The sequence below is a fragment of the Balaenoptera borealis genome (assembly GCF_965194805.1).
Source record: "Balaenoptera borealis genome assembly, chromosome: 8".
In the NCBI taxonomy this organism is placed as follows: domain Eukaryota; kingdom Metazoa; phylum Chordata; class Mammalia; order Artiodactyla; family Balaenopteridae; genus Balaenoptera; species Balaenoptera borealis.
This window is the reverse complement of record NC_138865.1, coordinates 10,408,592-10,418,465: the sequence shown is the minus strand read 5'-3', so window position 1 is coordinate 10,418,465 and position 9,874 is coordinate 10,408,592.

The window sequence follows — 9,874 nt, the reverse complement described above, 5'->3', positions numbered from 1 at the left end:
CGGGTGACAGTTGAGTGAGTTTCTGGATAAAGGGAATGTGGTAGTTATTTTGTACTATTTTGGTATAACTTTTCTCTTAAGTTTGAAATTATTTCAAAAGAAAAAGAAAAAAGAAAATTTACCGTTACAAACCCCCCTCCAAATTCGCTTTTCCTCTAGGGTTCTGTTAGTAGCAATAACATTCTTTTAGGTGCCCAAGTTCAAAAACTTTGGGATCACCGTTGATTCCTCTCTTCCCTGCCATCCCTTCCCCCACCAACCTACCACTCACTAAGTCCTGTCAATTAAAAAAAAATATATTGCTCACATAACCACCTTTTAAATTAAATGTCCACTTTTTTTTTTTTTTTTTTGGTTTTTAATGACACTTCCTCACATAATCATTTTAAGGAGTGCCTGTGAAAAGAATGTGTATAACATAAAGTAGGGTAAATATAAGGTCCTATTACTCCATCTCAAGTCTGGATTACTGCTGTTTACTGCTCTAATCTCCTAACTGGTCTTCTTGTCTTTGGTTGCTCCCTTCAACAACCCAGCGTGTATACAGTTACCAAAGTAATCTTCCTAAAAGCACACATTTATCCTTTCGGGTCCTTACTTCCCACGGTTGACAGTGGGACTTAATCCATATTCCCTGGGAAGTCTGATGTTCTATGAGCTGAACCAAGGTGGTCTGCCCTCGTATCAAATAACCTTGACCTTTCCCCAATTCATAGAGAAAAGAACATTTAACAGGTAGAATTTCCTCAACTTGTAATGTTTTTTTTTTCCCCCGATATTTGTTTTTCCGTAGTAGTAAGGATCCAAACTTTTATCTGCTAGCATTAGCAGATGACAAACTGAATGAACCAGCAGCAAGTAAATAATAACAAAGATTTGGCAATTGCGCATCGTGTTTATTTTAACAGCTTGGTTTTCTCCTGGGCACACGTGCTGGTAGTAGTAATCATTATGATATTAAAGGTATAGTCATTTTCTTTCTTAAAATTGTTTCTCTTTGGGATGATGGAAGGAAATATATCAAAATTTCATCATGAACACGTTAGAGAAAACACTGCACTCCCGAATAAATACCGAGGCCTCTTCTTCAGGGTTTTTCCAGTCTTATCACTACTACTCCCCTTCATGAATCCTTGACTTCAGAAAAAGTTGTCTAATCTCTGTTCACATTCGCTTTTTTTTTTTTCCTCCTTTGCATAAACAATTTTATCTCCCTGGAACCCTGTCTAGGCCCACACCTATCCATACAAACCCCTTCCAGCCTTAAAGGAACAAATCAACTCTCTACTTGGTGAAAACTTCTAAAATCATAATAATCTCTTCTAACTCACTATGTTACTGTGAAAAGTGTTCTTCAAACATCAAAGTGCATAAGAAACACCTGGGAATCTTTTTAAAACGCAGTTTTTTGTTTTGGTGAGAACATTTAAATTCTACTCTCTTAGCAAATTTCAATTATACAGCACAGTGTTATCAGCCATAATCACCATGTTTTACGTTAGATCCTCAGGCCTTTTTTATTTTACAGCTGAGTTTGTACCCTTTTACCAACCTCTCCTATTTCCCCCATCCCCCCTCCAGCCCCTGGCAACCATTTTTCTACTCCGTTTCGATGAGTTTTGACTTTTTTTTTCAGATTCCACATATAAGTGATATCATGCAGTATTTGTTTTTCTTTCTTTGCCTTATTTCACTTAGCATAATGCCCTCAAGGTCCATCCACGTGGTCACAAATGTCAGAATTTCCTTCTTTCTCATGGCTGAATAATATTCCATGTTTATATACACATTTTCTTTATTCATCTGTTTACAGACACTTTGTTTCCCTATCTTGGCTATTGTGAATAATGCTGCAATGAACACAGGAATGCAGACATCTCTTTAATATTCTGTTTAATTTCCTTTGGATATATACCCATAGGTGGAATTCTGGATCATATGGTCGTTATATTTTAAAATTTTTGAGGCAGCTCCAAATTGTTTTCCACAGTGGCTGCACCAATTTATATTTCCACCAGTAGTGTGTAAGGGTTCCCTTTTCACTAGATTCTCCCCAGCACTTGTTATTGCTTGTCTTAATGTCTTTATGATGGTCATTCTAACTGATACGAGGTGATATCTCACTGTGGTTTTGATTTGCATTTCCCAGATGATTAGTGAGGTTGAGCACATTTTCATGTGCCTCTTGGGCCATTTGTATGTCTTCTTTGGGAAAATGTCTCTTCAGTTCTTCTGCCCATTTTATTTTATTCTTCTTCTGCCCATTTTAAAATTAGATTTTTTTTTGCTCCTGAGTTGTATGAGTTCTTTATATATTTTGGATGTTAACCCCTTCTTATCAGATATATGATTTCAATTATTTTCCCCATTCTGTAGGTTGCTTCTTCATTTTCTTGATGGTATCCTTTGCTGGGCAGAAGTTTGTTAGTTTGATTTAGTCCCACTTGTTTATTTTTACTTTTGTTGCCCTTGCTTTTCGTGTCAAATCCAAAAAATCGTTCCCCAGACCAATATCTCACCTTCTACGTTTTATTTATTTTGTCATATCATTTCTCCATGCAAGAACCCACAAAGACTCCTTACTGCATCTTGTTCAGGTCTTGCCTACCCTTAGCCCCACACTCCCCATCCGCCCTTCCTCTTCTGCCCTCACAGGGTAAGGGTCAAGCCTTTACACCCCTCCTGGTAGCAAACTTTCCTACCTCTGTCTTCATGCTCCTACTGTTGTCTCCTCCTCTCTGTCTATCCAAGCCTCACCCTTCCTTTGGGGCTTGGGGCAAGATTCACTGTCACAAAACTCTTTAATGATCCCAGCCCACACCGACTATATTCTTTTTTTTTTAAAACATTTATTTACTTATTTATTTATTTACTTTTGGCTGTGTTGGGTCTACGTCACTGCACACGGGCTTTCTCTAGTTGCGGAGAGCGGGGGCTACTCTTCATTGCGGTGCGCGGACTTCTCATTGCGGTGGCTTCTCCTGTTGCGGAGCGCAGGCTTCTAGGCACGTGGGCTTCAGTAGTTGTGGCTCGCGGGCTCTAGAGCTCAGGCTCAGTAGTTGTGGCGCACGGGCTTAGTTGCTCCGCAGCATGTGGGATCTTCCCGGACCAGGGCTCGAACCCATGTCCCCTGCATTGGCAGGCAGATTCTTAACCACTGCACCACCAGGGAAGTCCCCCGACTATATTCTTTGAACTACAACTATGCTTAACACCTTTAAAATGAAGACTAGAGTTTTGAGGCCCTCCAGTTGTTTCTTTTCTATAAGAAACCTTCCTGCTACATTATAGTTTCCTTGATTGCAGGGATCCTGTCTTACAGCCTTTAGAATCCTTTATGGAATCTGGAAGAGAAACAACTTTTTTTTTTTTTTTTTTTTTTTAGTACAAAAGGCTGCTATCTTTGTTAAATACACCGATGACAAGTGGATGGGGTCTCATGAAAAATCAGTTATTGGTGTTTCAATGATATTAGCAAGGGAGTATTTATTTGGGCTTTTCTGTAAGACTGTCTTATAATAGAGCCACGATTCTCAACTCAGGGTGCATGCTCTCCCGAGTTCTAAATCACACTCATGACACGCCCCGATTTTTATGCAGTCTCCCAGAATCATCAGCACAGAGAGCCACTGATATAATAGGAGAGTCATTTCCCTCAAGTGTTTTGGGGTTGAGAACCACCATGACAGAAAATTGAAGGTATCGGTGGTATTTATCAAAATAAGATTATTTCGATTGTACTGGGTTAGAATTGCACCTTTCTGAGAGCATATCAGTTCTTAGTTCCTTGACAACTGATGAGTAAGAGACTCTGCTAGACAAAGTGGGGAAGAATATGCCAGATCTAGGAATGACATGTGCTTGCATGCCAGCAGGCAGGGCAGACCACCCTGACAGCGCACCTGCTCAGGTACAAGCATCTCTAGACCACCTGAGATTCCATTTGTGTGCGATGGTGCGATCAGGAGAAGGCACAGCCTCTCGTTCCCTGCTCTGACACTCCTTGGCACCTATATATTTTACCTTACTTTTTTTTTTTTTTTTTAATTCTTTGGCTGTGCTGCATGGCATGTGGGATCTTAGTTCCCCAACCAGGGATAGAACCCGTGACCCCTGCAATGGATGTGTGGAGTCTTAACCACTGGACCACCAGGAAAGTCCCTATTTTACCTTAGTACACACACACACACACACACACGCACTCAGATATTTTTTCTTATTCCTCACAGATAGGATTTTGGGGAAGTAAATCTCTTCCCCAATAAATAAAGAAACTGAGACTCACAGAAGTTAAATGATCCCCACAATCATGAAGCCAAGTGGGGGAGCCCTGTCAGAAGTGTCTAAGATCCTTCCCGCCTCATTTTATGTTTAAGAAATAAACGAGGGGGGCTTCCCGGATGGTGCAGTGGTTAAGAATCTGCCTGCCAATGCAGGGGACACGGGTTCAAGCCCTGGTCCGGGAAGATCCCACATGCCCTGGAGCAACTAAGCCTGTGCACCACAACTACTAAGCCTGCGTTCTAGAGCCCGCAAGCCACAACTACTGAGCCCGCGTGCCACAACTACTGAGCCCGTGTGCCACAACTACTGAAGCCCGCGCGCCTAGAGCCCGTGCTCTGCAACAAGAGAAGCCACCGCAATGAGAAGCCTGCACACCACAACGAAGAGTAGCCCCCGCGGGGCTTCCTTGGTGGCGCAGTGGTTGAGAATCTGCCTGCTAATGCAGGGGACACGGGTTCGAGCCCTGGTCTGGGAAGATCCCACATGCCACGGAGCAACTAGGCCCGTGAGCCACAACTACTGAGCCTGCGCATCTGGAGCCTGTGCTCGGCAACAAAAGAGGCCATGATAGTGAGAGGCCCGCGCACCGCGATGAAGAGTGGCCCCCGCTCACCGCAACTAGAGAAAGCCCTCACGCAGAAACAAAGACCCAACGCAGCCAAAAAATAAATAAGTAAATAAATCATTAAAAAAAAAAAAAAAAAGATTACTGGTTGTCTTTAAAAAGAAAAAAAGAGTAGCCCCCGCTTGCTGCAACCAGAGAAAGCCCACACAGCAATGAAGAGCCAATGCAGCCAAATAAATAAATAAATAAAAAAGAAAAAAACGAAACATCCTTGGCTGCTGTGTATGAGGTACTGGCAGAACATCCAAAGCACAAACACCCTGTAAATCTGGGGAAAGAGTGGGATTAAATGAGGGAGGGTGGTCTGCATTGGGGATAGAGATTTGGGAGTCATCATCATAATCTGGTAAAGTAGACACAGATCTGATGACCTCTAAGGCGAGACCACAACAATGTCGACAGAGTAAACAGATGGCTGCTGCAGACTCAAGGGACTGACCACAGTTAAGGGACGGAGAAGAACCAGAGTTGGAGAAGCCAGTAGTGGGTAGAAGTCAAATAAGACAGTAGACAGAGGGGAGAACAGGCTTCGTCAGCAGTCACCAAGATGGGGACAGACTTCTAAAAAGAAAAGAACTTGGACTTCCCTGGCGGTCCATTGGTTAAGACTCTGTGCTTCCACTGCAGGGGGGTGTGGGTTTGATCCCTGGTCGGGGAACTAAGATCCCACATGCCGAGGGGCCAAAAAATTAAAAAAAAAAAAAAGAAAGTAAGAAAAGAATGCTCGTCTAGACCAAATGCTACAGAGATGTCAAGTCGAATGAAGACATAGAAAAGTCCATTTGATTTGGCAATGAGGAGGGTCCTGGTAACCTATGTGCTATGATCTGAATGTTTGTGTTCCCCCAAAATTCATGTTGAAATCCTGGGGTTACGAGCTGGGGCCCTTGGGAAGTGATTAATACATGAGGGTGGAGCTCTCTTTGGTAGGATTAGTGCCCTTATAAAGGAGACCCCAGAGAGCTCCCTTACCCCTTCTGCTAGGTGAGGACACAGGAAGAAGGTGCTGGCTGTGAACAAGGGAGAGGAGCCTGACCAGACACCGAATCTGCCCGCACCTTGGTCTTGGATTGCCAGCCACCAGAACTGTGAGAAATAAATGTCTGTTGTTTTTAAGCCACTCAATCTATGGTATTTTGTTTTAGCAGCCCAAATGGACTAAGACACCATGAGAGTACAATTGCCATGAGGTTAAGGCTGAGACCAGGTTAAGGAGAGTAGTTATTGAAGAACAAAAGAAAGACACACATGTAACTTGCAGGAAAGTGTTTAGTGAAATGAAGGAGAGGAAAAAGGCTGGGTCAAATGATAACATTTTAAAGACCAGTGGTAAATTGTGGGATGAAAAATGTAGGCATCCGAAAGATGCTAAACTGAGAAAGCATGGTCCCAGGAGACCAAAGGGGATGGAACCAGGAGCCCAGGTGGGTGGGACACTGGTCTTAGCAGGGGCCATATTCAGAAACCTTGGCTCTCTCCCTGACAGACATGGCGATGCACGGCCATGAGGTTCTTCATTACTCTAAGGCACCTTGGTAAGAGATAAGGCTGTATATGAAACAGGGCTTAAAGATACAACTCTCTTGGTCTGGGTTTTGTTTTTTTTTTTTTTCTTCCATCTTTAAAGGTATGCTTTAGTAGAAATAAGTAGATTTTTGTTTATCCATTCATCTGTCAATGGACACTTGGGTTGCTTCCACCTTTTGGCTATTGCAAATAATACTGCTATGAACATGGGTGTACAAATATCTCTTTGAGTCCCCACTTTCAGTTCTTTGGGGAATATACCCAGAAATGGAAATGCTGGATCTTATGGTAATTCTGTGTTTAACTTTATGAGGAACCACCATACCATTTTCCATAGCAGCTGCCATTTTACATTCCCACCAGCAATGCAGAAAGCTTCCAATTTCTCCACATCTTTGCCAACACTTGTTATTTTGCATTTTTCATAATAGCCATCCCAATGGGTATAAAGTGGTTGGTTAATTTTTAAACTAGATGTTTCTTCCTTAGACTATAAGTTCTTCCAAAACTGACTATGTGAATATTTGTTTGATTCAAATGGAATCAAAGACTTGAGCTGAATAAATATTTCCCTCAGTGTGTCAATATAAATATTCAAAATTCCCCAAAGCCTCTCCCCAGTAGTAGTAAAAAAACATGTTTTCACCAATGTCAGTCGTGTCTAAGCTTTCAAGAGAGATCTGAAGGGGCAGAAAAGGTGCAGCTCCCTGAACTCAGATAAGAGGAGAAGGAGCGCCCTCTTGTGTCCTTTCTGTGCCAGTGTCAGTGAATAAAGAAGCCAGCTGAGAAATGAACATTTCAGATCTTCTGATGACACTTCCAACGACAACAAACTCCAGACACATGCCTACTGCATAAAAGAAAATGTGAAAGCATGGAGAGAGCGAAACTAGGATCTTTTGAAGAATTACCAATCTAGAAGGGGGACGGGAACAAAATCCATGCAGAAATAACAATAGAAGACTAAAAACAAAATGGATTAGTTTACTATAAGCAAAATGAATAGATTATCTATGAAGACTCCACAGGAGATAAGATTCGCATCAAAGTGTAAACGTGGCTGGTTATGAAGGAGCTTGAGTCGGCTCTCAGGTTTCTCTTAAGGCTCCAGTTCCAGGGTCCTGGAGGGACCTGGGAGGGCAGCCTCCATGTAGGGGCCACTTACATGGCTGTCAGGTTTCCAGAGCCCCTTCTGAGGTTTAGACAAGCTCACTGTGCACTCCCATCTTTGGGAGGGAGGCCCTGGGGACTCCTCCCGTGTTCCTTTCTTCCCTGTAGTGTCCCGCCCATGGCTACCTATCCCTTGAGTTTCATCTCCCCGCCCATCCCTCCCTCCCTAAACAGGCTGTTGATGGGCACACCGTTTCCAAAGCTTCATCTGGCCTTGACGTTCACAAAGATAATTATACAGGAAGTATGGCTCTCGGAGTTTTGCAGGTATCATCAGCACGGGGACCAGTTACAGAGGATTAAGAAGCTCTCTTGCAAAGCTTGCTCCTGCAAGCAGCCTTCAGCTAGCCTCTTAGGGCCCTGAAGGAGGTAGAGCCCTTACTTTGGTTCGCATACTTCTCTCTATTTTTTTTTTGGCCATGCCAAGGCACGTGGGATCTTAGTTCCCGGACCAGGAATCCAACCCATGCCCCCTGCAGTGGCAGCGTGGAGCCCTAACCACTGGACCGCCAGGGAAGTCCCTGCGTCCTTCTCAAATGCTGAATGAAGATAGAATGAAGGCATGGCAGTAGATGTGACCACATATCCAATCGGTAGAAACTAGTGCGCTAATTAGGGAAGCAGCATGGTGGAAAGAGCAGTTCTTCAGAGTGAGACACAGCTCACTGTAGAGCCCCGCTCTGCAGCTCTGTGGCAGTGGCCCCGGGGGAATGCTACTTTAGCCCCATCCGGCAGTTCTGAAATGGGAGTAATGGTCTCCACCTACCTCCCTCGTAAGATTCTCGTGAAGCTTAAAAAAGATAGTGTACATAAACCTTGAGGAAGAATCTAGTGTCATAAAGCCCCTTCTCCTTCCCCCTCTCGCCCCAAGCCTCCTCCTTATCCCGATGTTCCCACAGTCTCCTGGCTGTATGGACCTGAGATTTCTGGGGCAGTTGCACAATAACAGAGATTTTAGGTCAAGAGCTGTATGGGAAGCAGAAGGAGGGCTGCTTTGTTTGTATTCTCATGTCAGGTGCAGTGGGGAAGGTATTTCCAAACCATCTTAATGACTTCCCAAGACTTTTCCAGTTGCCCAAGCCAGAAATCTGGGAGTCATCCTTGATTTCTCCTTCTCTCTCACCTCCCACACGTATATTTCTAAGTTCTGTTACTTCTCCTTAAGACATTCTGAATCCTCTGGGTCTCTCCATCTCCCTCCATTATTTTACTTTAAGTCCCCATCTCTGTTCCCTGGAAAACCACCATGGCTTCCTGACGGGCCTTCAGTATTGTCCCTCTTCTTCATCATCCAGCAGATAGAGCTCTTTCTAAATGCAAGTCTCAGCAAGTTGCTCCCCTATTTAAGATCACTTATTGATGGCTCAACTACTTCCAAGAGAAAGTCTTAACTCCTGAGTGTGTCTCAGTTCCTGTTTGGGTTCCTCCTACTTTTCCAGCGTTTCTCCCACCAATCCTGTGGCAACGCCCACTCCTCTGTGCACCAGCTCTACTGGACTATTTACGGTTCCACGGAGAAGGCACAGTGGCCAAGGCGTTTTCCGGACATGGGACTTTTAGTGCTAAAACCAGGACAGCCCTGGGCAAACCAGGATCGTGGTCACCCTAGTTCTACCTCAGGCCTCCGTGTATCTTCTTTCTTAATCCCCTTGTCTGTCCCACCCCGTTTACTACTCAATACTCCTCATCCTCGGTTTCTGCTTGGACATCACTTCTGCAGCCTCACGGAGCGGTATATTTGTTCCTTCCAGGAGCTGTCACAGCAAGCTCTCCTGGCAGCGATCACTGTATTGTAACGGCTGCTCTGTCTCCCTCACAGTTATAAACTCATTAAAGACAGGAACAGTTTTTTTCTCCTACCGGTATTCCCAGAGCCTAGTAGAGAGTCCGGCACACAATAGGTGCTCAATGAAGTTTTCTTGAATTAATGAATATCAGTATAAATTTATCAAGTGTCATCTATTTCATATCACTATGGGGGATGTTAGGGACTGAATGTTTGTGTTCCCCCAAATTCATATGTTGAAGTCTTAACCCCCAGAGGGGCTGTATTTAGAGATGGGGTCTCTAAGGATGTAATGAAGGTTAAATGAGGTAATAAGGGTGGCGCTCTGATCTGATAGGATTCGTGTCCTTATAAGAAGAGACACCAGGAGAGACATCTCTCTTCCTCTCTCCCTTTCCTTCTCCCTCTGCAGAGGCACCAAGGAAAGGCCATGTGAGCACACAGTGAAAAAAGACAACCCAAGGAGAGCTCTCATCAAACAC